This window comes from Marmota flaviventris, chromosome 3 (assembly GCF_047511675.1).
Source record: "Marmota flaviventris isolate mMarFla1 chromosome 3, mMarFla1.hap1, whole genome shotgun sequence".
Taxonomy (NCBI): Eukaryota; Metazoa; Chordata; class Mammalia; order Rodentia; family Sciuridae; genus Marmota; species Marmota flaviventris.
Genome location: NC_092500.1, coordinates 13,289,166 through 13,303,376, shown reverse-complemented (window position 1 = coordinate 13,303,376; position 14,211 = coordinate 13,289,166). Strand labels below are relative to the sequence as shown.

Here is a 14,211-nt window from a genome sequence, read left to right as displayed (position 1 = left end):
GCCCGAGCAAGGCCAGACTGGGGAGGCCCGGGGAGGCCAGACTGGGGAGGCCCAGGGAGGCCAGACTGGGGAGGCCCGGGGAGGCCAGACTGGGGAGGCCCGGGGAGGCCAGACTGGGGAGGCCCGGGGAGGCCAGATGCCTTGATCTGCAGAGCTGCCAGATGCTCGAGGTCACTGCTTACGTGCTGAGGGCGGCAACCCACCGGAATCCACCTGCCCAGGGAGGGGAGGGCAGGGCGGGGCGGGGCAGGGCCTCCCACCTCCTGTGTGACCCGGCCTGCCCTACCTGTGCACGTGCTCCCAAAGACAACCTCCCTCTCCAAGGGACAATGGCAAGCCCAACCCTGAGTTTCCCGACTGCTCAAATCCTCCTCCCCCTGCCCTGAAGCTGGGATCACTGCAGCTTCTGAGATGCGGCCAAGCACAGGGACAGTGTCACCCAGGCCTGGGATGGCACTGACAACACAGAGGCCTTCCACAGGAAAGAAAAAGGTGTGTGGGGGGGGCTTCAACAGAAAGGCAGGGAAGACCTTTGGAGGCCCAGGTGCTAACTGGGATGTGTGTGAAGGCTGAGCTGGGCGGGTTTGGAATGATATTCATCATCTGATAAAACTCATTGATCCCCATTTCACCCAGGCAGAGACCCAGGCTCAGGTGAGAAGTCGTCCCCTCGGATCAGAAAGTCTAAAGCGGCCCCTGCCCGCCACCCCGGTGTGCATGGCGTGAGGGCCGCCTTCCACAGAGACGCTGCGCTCCTCGGGACCAACAGACAGATCCGAGGCACCTTATGTCAAGCTGGAATCCTAACTGACCCTCTGTGGCGGGGACCCTGCAAACGCAGGCTGACTTGAGCCCAGGAGCACGGGGTGGCAGACACTGACTTTGGGGTGGCCAAGGGCCTGGTGAATTCCCAAGTCCCAAGTTCACATGCACTCTTCAGGCTGTTTATCTTGCAAACCAGGAATGGCTACGGCACAGCAACTCCGCAAGGTGCCCACTGAGGGCCCTGTGATACGGAGACGGCAACACAGGGCTGGTGTGCTCTGCAACCTGCAAAGGCCATGCAACAAAAGGTGTGACTATGACGGAACAGATGGCTGAGTCCACCCAAAGGCTCCCTCCAGGTCGATGCCTAAGCACGACCTCCTAGCCACCTCCCCCTGGAGCCTGAGTCTCTTGATACCATAAAAAGACATGAAATCCAGAGGTCCGCCCTGAAGTGCAAGGTCCCTCCAGCTGAACATCTCAGGTGAGTGGCCAGGTCGAGGTGCAGGCTGTGTCACTTTTCCTGCATCCCATGGAAGCTGGCCCAGAATGGACCTGTGCCCTGGTGTTCAGCAAAGAGCCAAACAGATCCACTTCCTGCTTTCCCTCTCTTGGCCCTCAGGACTCAGACACTGCCCCAAGGGCAGCCCATCCCTCCTACAGAAAGTTCCTCCACCTTGAGTGAGAAGGGGTCACTTTTAGAGAAAAGGAACCCTAGTTTTGACTTCTTTTTATTTCAACAGTAATATGGAAAAATATTAAAATTAAAAAAAAAAATAAAAACTTAAATACCAAATAGGTATTGAACACTAAGTCAGGCACTGTGCTGGGTGCTTCAGAATAGAACAGGTGCAGACACCTCCTGCCCACAGGAGGCTTCCAGTGCAGCAGGGGAGGAAGAAGTTCACCAAACCGTTTCCCAAAAGCCTTAAAAATCCACTGAGAACACCTCCTGGCAGGTCTGTACACACAGCCCAGAGAGGGCAAGTGCTGATCTGGGCAAGGTGGTGGGGAAGGCGGATTCGGAACCTGGGTGACAGACAGCAGGGTTCTCCAGGCTTGGAGGAGGCAGAAGTCCACAGGAAGGGAATCAACCGTCGGCAAATATCAAATGAGATCTGCTGTGGCCTGAATATCTGTGTCCCCCCAGAATAAGATGAAACACACCCCCAATGTGGTATGGCGTCAGAGGATTCTGGCCAGCCAGGTCATAAGGGTGGAGCCCGGTCCTATAGCCTAGCTTCCTCCAGGACCCTCCTCACTTTCCCAAAAGAAAACCGTACGCGTCCAACCCTGATCAACCACAGGTGCCACGTGCCACCTGCCCCTCCAATGCTTCCAGAGCTCCCTTCAGAACGTCTCAGCTCTCCTTTGCACTCTGGGCCTTCCCCCAAGCCCCGCCTCCCTCCCACCACTCAACATGAATGAGGCAGCTGGGCACTCCCGGCTCGTCCCCTGGTAGAGCTGTCAGGTTGGCAAGCGCAGCCGTCCTGACGATTTCCCTGGCAAAGGTCCAGGAACGAGCTCCCTCCTGGGCTCCACGGACTTTTGTGCTCTGACAGCTCTCCTCGGTTCCACTGTGACATCTTTTTCATGGGGAGAAAAGAAAGCATATCCCTTGAAGTCCACCCATCGCTAAGTCTGAGATTTTGGAGCTGGAATAATTTGTATTGGAAAATTCCGAGAAATGGTTTCTTTCAATAAACCTCTCTTTCTGGGTCCTGTGAGGTTCCAGCAGAGGTTTGAGTCACACTTCCCAGAGAGGGCCTCTGTTGGGTCCACTCATGTCAAGGCCATTTTCTGAGGGGACATGACACCGGGAGGCCAGCCCTGGGCTTGGTGTCCCACAGGGCTCATGGGCAGGGAGGAAAGAAAGAAGACTGCACAGCACTCACAGGGGCCTCCATTCCCAGCCTCCACGTCCACTCTATACACTTCACAGTGAGACAGACTCAAGCTGGGGCTTTTGCTACATGGAGATGGGACCATGTGAACTGGGGCTGGAATGAAGAGTGGTCTGGAAGGACCAGCACAGAGGGGCAGGAGAGGCGTGTGCAAGAGTCTTCGTTCATCTGCTGTTTCCTGAGTGCTCGGAATGCAGTTGGGAGTCGGGGCTGCACCGTGGTCCAAGAAAGCGGACACCGTCCCCGCCCTGTGCACTGTGCGATCTCGTGGTGGGCAGATGAGAACATGATGGCAAATGAATTACCAGCATGTCGGTGCTGCAGGCAGGACACTGGTCTCTGCCCCCTACCCTGGGAACCGTGCTATCCAGCCCTCCCCGCCCAGCTGACCGACAGTTTCTCAGGACTGGGAGAGAAGAGCAGAGGCCAGCTCTAAAAAGAAGTGGATGGGGAACTAGCAATCCACATGCACCTGCCCATTTCCAGGCCCGGAGTTAGCAAGGCTGAGGGCCGAGCGCGTCACTCTGCAGTTCAGATCCCAGGGTCTCCCCCACAGCTGGCCCAGTAGCCATGGGAAGCTACCGAACTCCGCGGTGCCAAAGTGGAGGCCACCACCATGTTTATTCCATCTCAGAGTGTGATGTGAGGATTAAAAGTGTCAAGTGAACTGATTCACACAGAAGCAAAAAAGAAAATGGGTAGCACACAGTTACACAGTTGGTCCTAAAAAAAAAAAAAACTATTAGCTTTTTAAAAAACTAACCTGCCTGCACAACCCTGTGATACAGATTTTATGCCTATTCCATGTTTTCTTTTTCGTATTTCTTTGAAGAAACCGAGGCTCAGAGAATATAAAAGAATGTCACCAGCATCTCACAGGGGCATGTTGGAGTTGAAATGCAGATCCAGGCCTGGGTCGAGTTGAGAGTCATCAGTAAATCATTGCAAAAACCAAAAGCCACAGGGAATCACTCTATGGTGTTTGGACTATTATGGGCTATTTCATATTTATTTTATATCTGCAGCATTCCCAGGTCCGTTCAAGGCATCTTTATATTGGTGATAAGCCCATCTTCTCAGGCAATGGTTCTCCGGGTTGTTCAGGACAAAATGGGCCGTAATTCCTTTTGGGGTGCTGCCTCAGTTTCCCTAATGCTGGAAAAAAGAGGGTTTGAGATTGCAGAGGCTCACGTGTTGGGAAGTTTATTATCGCAGCTGCTCTGAAGACTCACTGCCCCCACCTCCCTCAAGCAACAGCTCGGAGCATCTGCTCTGACCCAGAAGACACCTGGGGCACCAGGGAAGCACACAGCAAGCCCTTCCTCCTCCCACGGCCAATTCAGACTCCTTGTTCACACTGCCTCAGAGCTGGCCCCTCCCAGAGACGTCATCTTTCCAGAACTATATGAAGGGTCCCTTCTCTGGGTCTCCCTGACACCCGAAGTGCTTTCCATATCTGTGCCAGTGGATTTGCTTCAGGAATTCACCTCCTTCCTAGGTTACGACAGCCACACAGACATGGGTGAAAGCCACTTTTCCCTCTTCTTAGATCTATTCCATTCTGCAAAGCAGTTATATTTTGAGCACCTGCTGTGTGCAAGACACTGTGCTATGTGATTCAAAAACGAATTGTGAGGATGTCAATCGTGACAGGGACAGGGGCAGGGAGTGGAATGAGACTCTGATGTGCCTGCATAACTTCAGCAAGTGACCTTCCCCTTCAGCCTTAGCTAATTTACCTGGAAAATGGAAATAACATTATTAGCATTTATGACCATCCACACAATGATGATGATTTCATAAGATTACAAATATAAAATGCTTAGCAACCCACCCCTGGCACACAGTAGGTACATCAGATCTATGCTGGGTGACCCTGTGTGATAAGCAGTGCAAATTCTGGCTATTCCCAGAGGGGAATGTGGCTCCCTGACATCAACTTAGCTATAATTTTTGGTTTAATGAAAGCAAAGTCATTCGATATTTAATGGGAAATATGTACCAATGCATTGGCTTCAATGGGGAATCAACTTTGAAATACCATATATTAATCCAGAATCCTGGTCAACATTCCCCTATTCAGGACTTCAATAACACCGTCTCAAAGGCCACCCCCCCATGAGGTCTCGGATCAATCTTCCTGCAGACTCTCTTGACTGAGTCCTCTCACAGGCCACTTGGAACTGTATCTTGTTTGGCCCTTCATGATCTCGTCCTGACCTGCCAACCAACATCACCCAACTCTAAGACTTCTCTCCAAGGGGACCCATGACGGAATCCTATCAATATCCATTGTGTCCGTCATCGGTTGCATAACAATGCTGCCTGAGGAACCAGAGTCTTAAGGCAACAATCATTTCTTTCTGCTCAGCATCTGCAAGTTGGCTGGGACTCGGGGGATCTCCAGGAGGCTTGGTTTCTCACTGAAGGCTCTCAGGTTGGCTGGAGGCTGTTTTCCAAGCATCCAGGGCATGCTTTCTTTTTGCGGCAAATGCAAAGATACATCAAAAAAAAAAAAAAAAAAAACAGAAATGCTTCAGATCTTGTCTGGTACAGGCTCCAAACTCCCACCCCATCACCTCCACTTCATCCTACAGGTCAAAGCAAGTCACGTGGTCGAGTCCAAAGCCAAGTCAAGGAGAGCAGGCAGGAATTCAGAAAACTGTGAAGAATGGAAGCCATTAATGCAAATAGCCTATCACATCCACCACCCGGGTGCCTCATACATATAAAATGATCATTAGGCACTGAATAAGTGAACAAGTGAATGAAGGGAATGAAGACGGAGCCCACTTCAGAGCCCTGTCAGGACACATGCCAATTTCACCGGCAGCCACCGCGAATCCAAAATGCGGCACAACAGTAGCACTCTCGTTAAATATTAGTTTGCTACAGGTCCCTAGACTCCACTGTACTTCAGCTGGAGAGGCGGCAGTTCAAAAACTTGTACGTTCACACTGTTATTTTTTTTCATGGATCTCGGATTATGAAATAAATCAATATTCCCACTCACCCAGGGGAGCGTCCTGCACACGCCACACCAAGGAAAGAAAAAGGGACGTTGTTTTGCACACACGGGGCAGCAGAGAGGGGAGGGGATCCAAAAGGAGAAGGCGAAGAGGTGACTTTGAGCCCAACCTACAGTGGTTAATTTTCATTTAACTACCTAGCCGAGACTGGAGGCTGAGCAGAGGCACATTAAATTCCATGAACTTATGAAATGATGCATTATTGAAGCCACAGCAGGGGAAAGGGCCCGGTTTAGAACACATAAAAGACTAAAGTCTGCAGAAGTGTCATCTCCCATGACAAGGTAGAGCAAAAAAAAAAAAGAAAAAAGAAAAGCATTCTAATTGTGAAAGAAGACACCTGCTCCAATGGGGGAGGAAAACCAAACACAAGCCGGAGCCCTCTGCATTCCCTGACCCCAGTAAGGCCTGCAGTTTACTCATCCCCCCCAACAAATACACACTGAAGACAAACTCTTCCATCAACAGCTCACGTTCAAATGGACTCCACAGCACATTAAAAAACATCGTCCTCTCTTACAGGAAGAAACCAAGCAGGCTAAAGAAGGGAAGGAGAGGGGGGACTTACCAGAAAATACTAAAATAGGGTGAAAAATTGCCCAACCCTTTACTTACTTCAAGCTGCCTTAGGTTCCCTGTGCTCGTCCTCTCAACGGTGCTGAAGTTGACCACTAAACTAAGTTGCACGGGACACCCACAGCAGGTTCATCAGCTCGCCATTCATCCCAGCAGACACAATCACGGGGTCCCTGCCTACTCCCTGCGATCTAATCCTCCTCACCAAGAGGTACCTGGGGAGCCTGCAAAACCAGACACCCAGAGTAACCGCGAACCCTAGGCAAGGCCAAAGGTAATCCACGCAGCACAGACAGCGCCTCACTAAGGCCTGTTGGATGTATATGCCCCGTCCCCGGGAACCCCCTGCACCCTGTATTGTGTGCAGAGTAGGGAGTGAGCTGAAGATACTGATATGCTGGGACCTGTCAGTTCCAAAGCAAAAGCATGAGCTCCCGGAAGCCCATCCTACAGCCCCCTCTGCCAGTGCCAGTCTCTAAGCTCACAGGGTCTGCTGCCCAGTGGAGAGGAGCTGGGTTGGTGGTGGGACCATGCCCTCACCCTGATGCTCCACCTTCTCTGTTCAAGGTCCACCATACAGAGACCCTATGCCCCAGTGTTCTGAATCTGGCCACGAACCCTCATCACCTGGAGTTTTTGATCTTTGTGCACAAGATGCACACAAACCAACATTTGTGGTGTAGAGTGCAGGCACTACGTTGGTATACATTGAAGCTTCCCCAAGGATTCCAAAATTCAGCCAAGGTGAGACCACGGTGGCCCCTCACTCTCCCCACCAGGGCAGCCCGCTCCAGTAAGAAACCCCATTCTTTTTGGTTTATTTTTTAAGATGTTGATGGACCTTTATTTTATTCATTTATTTCTATGCAGTGCTGAGAATCCAACCCAGGGCCTCACACATCCTAGGCAAGCCCTCTACCACTGAGCCACAACCCCAGCCCAGGAAACCCCATTCTTACCGCTTCTTCTCCCCTTCTTATTTCCGTGGGCCTCCACTCCACCACACCCCACATGGCTCACAGGAGTGAATGTTCAGAAACCCTGGTGGCCTCTGTTGCAGCCACTCTATCTTCCAGGCAAAACTAGAAGGTAGGACCTGTAGAAATCTCTCCATGATCTTCCAAGGCATTGAGCTCAGGCACGCAGGAGCACAGCATGGCGTTCTAAGCCTGCTTTGGCCAGATATGAACTCTGGGTCACAAGAAAAGACACCTCACTGTGTCTTATGTAGATGGAGCCCCACGGCACCCACCTCCTCAGGACTGTTGAGCAAACACAATGAGAATCATTAATCAAGTGGATGACATATGGCAGTGCTCAAAAAGTGGCAGCAGATCTTTTTAATTTATTATGTGGGAGTCGGTCAAGGACAGCTTACATACCACAGTGGAATTTCTAGGGCCGTTTAGCAGTTTATGGGGGCAACAAATGGGACAGAATATTTGAAATCAAGTCCACCCCCCAAATCTGCTCACTCAACCCTCTGTGTTCATGCACAGGCAAGACACAGGGTCACAGCACTGGAGCAGGAGAGATGCAGACAGGGGTGGGGAGAGAGCTCACCTGCACAGGTAGGTGGGGGGAACTGGTATCCCGAGCCTCCGGGTGGGACAGGCGAACCTGAGGCCAGAAGAGCACGGGAAGGAACCAAGAAGGTCAATGGGCTCTCACCATGAATGTATTTGAGTGTAACTAGAAGACAGAAAAAAGAGGCCATTCATTCTTCTGCTCCCTTCCAGAAGACAAGAAAAGACGACATAGGCCTCCGGTGATCAGGGTAGAGAACCAGGATGGAATCCATTCCGGCGAGTCTCCTGGGAGGCCATGTATCTGTCATCTATTGCCGTGTAACAAATTACCCTCGAGTTGGCAGCCTGCAACAGCAGACATCTGTGCTCTCCGTTTCTGTAGCTCTGGCATAAGTCTGGGCACGGCTAAGTGGGTCAGAGTCTCATAAGGCTACAAAGTGTCACCAGGTGGAAGCTCGAGGGAGAGTCCACCTGTAAGCTCACGGTGCCGTAAGAATCCTGTTCCCTGTGTCTGAATGCAGGGCCTTCTTGCTAGCCGATGGCTGGATTGCTGAAGCCACCCCCAGTTCTTTGCTGAGTGGGCTCCCCCCACATGATAACCTCATCAAGGCAGCAACAAGAGCCCTCAGGGACCCTGCCTGCAAGACGTGGGTCTTACAAACGCCAACAGGATGTGATCCCAGAAGTGGCACCCACCACCTCTGCTGCCGTCTGGTGGTTACAAAAGGTCACAGGTCCCTGGCACATACAGTGGGATGACACAAGGGTGTGAACACCAGGAGGTGGGGATCCCAGGCACCCTCAGAGTCTGCTTGCCAAGTCTTTCTTTTCACGGTGGCAAAATACACACAACGTAAAAGTGACCACTTTAACCACTGGAGGGTTCAGTAGAAGTCAGTTCACGTCATTTGCAACCATCCCTACGACCCTCAGCCAGGACACTTTCATCTTCCCAACCTGAAACTCTGTTGTCCACTGCACGCTGCCAACTCCTGCCCCAGGCCCTAGCCACCACAGTTCTGCTTTCTCTCTCTATAAATTTACCTACTCTTGAAACCTCCTTTAAATGGAATCATAACTGTGTGTCCTTCAGTGACTGGCTTACTTCACCCAGTGTAATGTCCCCAAATTTGGCATGTGACAGGGTTTCCTTCCTGCTTAGGGCTGAATAATATTCCATTGTGTGTATTTATCTCCTCCTGTTCATCCATCTGACCTCTGATAGACACTTAGGTCAATCCCACTTTGGGGCTTTTGTGAATGATGCTGTTACGAACACATGTGTACAAATAAAGTACACTCAAGTCCCTGATTTTAGTTCTTTGGGGTATATAACCAAAACTGGTCACTGGACCAGAGTGCCAGGGACTCAGCTGAGGCCAGAATATGTCTGGACTGGAGCAGAATGGCCTGGGAGCATATTAGAAACTTTTGATGAGGCACAAGGAGGGTAAAGGGTGCCGGAGTGGCTGAGAGCAGCGTCACCTGAGCGCAGCTCTCTCCCAGTGGGGCTGCCACCCTGCTGCAGCCTAGGACACCGATCCCCTCAACTGCAACACCCACCTGGGCTCACTCCTGACTTTTTTTGCTGGTTCTACCCTTTAAAGGAGCCCTTCTCTGCTACGTGGCCAGCAGAATGAAGCCAACACTCTCCCCGGCCATGCCATGGAAGTCAAGTGGGAGACCCAACAGAGCACAGCACCTTCCCTACTGACTGGACTGACCGGAGGGGGGAAAAGGCACTTCGAGGCACTTCCCAGCTGCCACCCTGGAGTTCTCTGCCCGAACCTCAGCAGGTTACGGACGGTGCTGCCCAAAGGAGGTCGGTGCTTTGAGGAGTCTCGGAAGAATTTCCGCTTCCCTTTCCCAAAAGCCCAGGAAAAAGCTGAAATGAAAACCTCAGGTTGACTCACAACTGTCGATGAGACACACCCGTCTTTGCAAACCAGCTGCTGCCGCTGCCACCATCAGAGCGCAAGACAGCGTTTAAATCAAGCCCATTCTTTTGGGAAACCTTACATAGCCACTCCTCCGCTGCTATTTTTACTTACCCCCAAAGCTGTAAGCAGTAAACTCACACTGGTGATGCATGAAGACGAAGTCCCAGGCATCTATTATGATAGGCAGGATGGGGGGGTTCCTCCCTCAACCGTTTTGAGGGGTGCAGTTGGGTGGAACTGAGTACATTTGCATCATTGTGCAACCCGCACCAACATCCATCTCGGCACTTCCTGACCTCCCAGGGCTGTGCGATGCTGCACTTGGCTGTCCCTGTCCTGGGGCAGCGCAAACCAGAGGGGCAGGCGGGGCCTGGGCGGGCACAGACGCCAGGATGGGTAGCCTGGTGGGGAAGCTCAGAAAGGGGAGAAGTCCCCATCTCCCCCATCCCATCTCAGCCCATGAAGGGAGTTGGGAGGGGAATGCCAATGAGCCCTACAGACAGCCCAAGTGTGGAGCTTTATTACAGAGCCTAAGTGACTGCAAACAGGCCATTATCAAATCTCTTCAGTGACAAAGCTCCATGTTGAAGGGCACAAATAAAAATAAGTACATTAAGCACAATAAATCACAGGGGCCTGTCGTCGAGACCCATTATCCCTGGGGGATTACAGGGTTGTTCTCCTGCCTGCGCTCAGCTATTGGATCCCGGTTTCCCCCTCATTGTTTTAATATTGCAACCATTACTCTCTACGCCGCCAACAGCCTGCTGTTTCTCTGTAGTTCTGGGTGGCAAGGGCGTAATTTGTTTTATGATTTCCTTGGGAGGGTAGCTGTTTTATATTCATCTTTAAAAGATACATTCAATAATCGCGGCAATGAGACCCTGCTTAAAAAACAAGACCGGGTCCTGCCATTCCTCCTGAGTCAACATGAGCACAGCGGCGGCCACCCAACCATCACCAGGAGGGCCACAGAGTCTCTTTGGAGGGTGACGTGCCCAAGGACAGCTTTAGTCTTGCTTCAAAGAGCCACTGATTCATGTGGGAGGCAGCGCAGGCTGGAGGGAGGTGGCAAGGGGCTGGGAGTCAGGAGGTCTGGGTTTTGCCATGATGCTGGGGTAACCTTGGACAAGTCCCCTGATTTTCATCCACAAAATATGCCAATCAGGCCTCATGCCTTTTAAGAGCCCTAAGGATCCTACCTTTAGACAAGATGCAGAGGAGTGTGAAGCACTTTAATAATAATACTTGTATTCCTCCTCTCCCAAATGGATTCCTGCTACATTCATTTTAAGATAGAATTATGCAACCGTCCAAGACACGTCCCACCAGTTCCTTCTGGGATCCATGTAGAAACCTTCCTTTCCGCCCCCTCAGCCCCTGACATGTTGTCTTCCAAGACAGCTCGTTGTAAATTCTGTCAAGACCTCCTCCAGTGTTATCCATCAGGAAGAGAATGGGGGACAGGTCCTGAAGGACAGACTGTGGGGGGCCACTGGCAGGACTGTCCGTTAGGCTCCTCCCCCTCAGAAGTGAACAAGGGAACAAATCCCCTCGGCTCTTCTGCAAGAAGGCAGTGCAGGCGTGGGGACATCTACAGTCCTTTCAGGCATCCCCATTTCAATTACCACATCTGAATCTCGCCACGAAAAGAGCACTTCCCGCAATGTAACGCTTCCAAGTGCAGCAGAGCGCGGGGCTGCCGTGCAGCGAAATTGATCCCGGAACTTCATCGCCCGTGTGAGAGGCAATGACATAAAACCCGCCTGACAGCGCCCCACTCTCAAAATCCTCTATAAAGGCCTCAAATTCAGAAAAGGCAAAAAAAAGTTACAAGCTCTCCCGTGCTAGAAGTGGAGCTGGGTTTTACGGATCATCAAAGCCCGTTGAGCAGCCTCTTGGGGGTGGAATACAGAAGATTCCTTCCAACCAAGCGGTGCCTCTGGCTTTGCAAAATTTGGTGTAACAACCCAATAAATACCAAGTGGAGTTAGATATATGGTCGCTTTTAGCTCAGAACTGCAGGTGGCAAGTGGCAAAAGAGGTATTATTGCCTGGAAACATGAGGGCTACGGGACAACCCAGCCGGGTCACGGGGAACTGACCCTCCCAGAAGAACACGGCACGCAAGCAGGGACATGGTCTCATTCTTCTCCTCACCCCAGTGCCCAGCACAGCGCCTGGCACATCACCGATGGCCAGTGCTCTGCGTTCACTGAATGAGGGAGCGGAGGAAAGAATCTGAGCAAACTGACCCTGGCCTCTGCAACCCTCAGAAATCCTGATCCAGTGACGAGAATATGCTAAGACCTGTTTAATGGAGAAGTGGGCTTTCTGTAGCACTTTAGGCATCTCCAAAAAAAAAAAAACAAACAAATTCAGACAGCAATCTACTCTACTCTACCACGCTGCATGTAAAAGGAAGGCAGAGAACCAGGTCCTTTCAATGTCACTGGGAGGGTCTGGAGGGTTGTTGTGTTTGTTTTGTACCTTTTTTTCCCCTTACAATTGCAAGTGATTAGGAAGAAGCAAAAGAGAAACACCATCAGAAAACATTCTTAGCCTCTGCCCCTGAGTGAACCTCTTTTGAATATCAAAACACAGCTCCTGAAAACAAACCGATAAAACCAAAATACATTCCCACGCTCTCCATGAAAGATTCAAGAGTTGGGACAGACTTCTCAGGATTTATGCCCAAATGACACCACAGGGCAGCAGTGAGTGGCCATCAAACCAGGATGAGGCAGGTGACCCAGCAGTCCCAGACTCTAAGGGGCAGAGCTCCACCTCTGGATGGGCTCCCCTTCCTTTCTGGTACCGATGGGCTCCTAGTTGCCCCAGATCAGGCAGCTCAAATCAGACATTCAGACATCCCAGAGGACTTTTAATCGAAAAAACTCACAGAACTTATCATGTGTCAAACCCAAATGCTTATTTCATATCACATATCTGGAATGAAGAGCATCTAACATCTCATGGGGTCTCCAGCCTTCATGAGAGGAATTAGACAGGTGACCTTCAACCTATGACAGGGTTATCTTCATGATAAACCCAATGTGGGTGAAAATATCATATGTCAAAAATGCATGGACAATAATACTCCTAACCAATCAACCACCGCAGCTCAGCAACACAGCTGTACAGTACAGCTGTTGACCCCTCTGAGGGAGCCCGATAATTGGAAGCCACGGCTCTATGCTGCTGTCCAGCATCTCAAGAGAAGGGGCGACCCCACACCAACTGGGCAAAGATCCAAATGCCACATTCAAAGTGTGATTTCTAATGAATGCATACAACTTTCACAGCATCCTCAAATCAAAAACTCCTATTAAACCATCATAAGTCAGAGACCTTGCGAGTCGGAGACCAGGTGTGTTCCAGGACACTTTCTAGATTGTGTTTGATGTTTACACTGAAGGTGGGAACAGCTGACAAACTGTGCTTCACAGAGGAAAACCAGCTCTGAGACTATAGCCAGTTAAACTGTGCCCCCCACTCCCAGCACCTCTGTAGAATGTGACATTTTCTGGAAATAGGTCTTTACGGATGTAATCAAGTCAAAATGAGGTCATTAGGGTGGGCCCTGATTCAATGTTACTGGTCTTTGTATAAAAAGGAGAAATGTAAACACAGAGATGTACAGATAGATGGCCAGGGGACAGGAGGGAGGTGTCCACAAGCAAAGGCATGACCAGAACTGCTGGCCAACACCAGAAGCTAGAAGAAGCAAGGAAGGATTCTCACCTGAAGGCACTGACAACCCTGAGACACCTTGATTTTAAATTTCTGGACTCCAGATCTGTGAGACAATAATTTCCTATTGATTTAAACCAACCAGAGGGTGGTACTTGGTAATGGCAGTCATGGGAAACTAACACAAAGAAGTTGAGTCCTTTACCCAAGATGAGTTAGCAAACTTCAACACAGAGATAATAATAAAAAACCAGTTTCTGTCAAAACCTCCGGACCCTGGATCCTATTCTCTCAAGGACTCGATGGCTTTCCAAGAACACAATCCCCAACCAACCCGATCCGCACTGGCACAGGAGGGGATGGATGGTAACACACATATGGATCTCTCGGGCCTTCATCCTCATCCCATATTAACACATGTACACTTTAATCACATCTTGTAGCAATTAGCTTTTCCAAAGCCTTACCGTTGGAAATTTTTGGATTGCAGGTAAGCAAAAGTTAAATGGGTGATTATGGGTTTTTGACATGAAAAGACTACAATTTGACAAGCAGCAACCTACTCCGCACATCTTTTCAGCTGTGATGTTCCATTACAAACACAGACCAGACAATGAGCACACAAGGCATGTTAAAACAATAATTAATGCAGGAGCGAGAACGATGACAACTTCTTGACGAGGTAGAATAATGGACAGGTTTGTCATCGGCACAGCCTGGAAGGGGGTGTGCTCAGGGTGAGAAGGGAAGTCATTCCGACACAACAGTGGCCTTT

At 50.6% G+C, this 14,211-nt stretch overlaps 1 protein-coding gene and 1 long non-coding RNA gene across 3 annotated transcripts in view; both read right to left on the bottom strand.

Moving 5' to 3' along the window:
- Large1 (LARGE xylosyl- and glucuronyltransferase 1) overlaps positions 1-14,211 on the bottom strand; it is a 493,847-nt gene that overhangs the window by 465,370 nt on the left and 14,266 nt on the right. The gene's annotated exons all lie outside the window — the stretch shown is intronic.
- On the bottom strand, positions 4,610-6,507 carry LOC139704979 (uncharacterized). Its single transcript, XR_011706906.1, has 2 exons — positions 6,314-6,507; positions 4,610-5,147 (listed from the first exon to the last, which is right to left on the bottom strand). It is a non-coding gene; the product is annotated as an uncharacterized lncRNA (long non-coding RNA).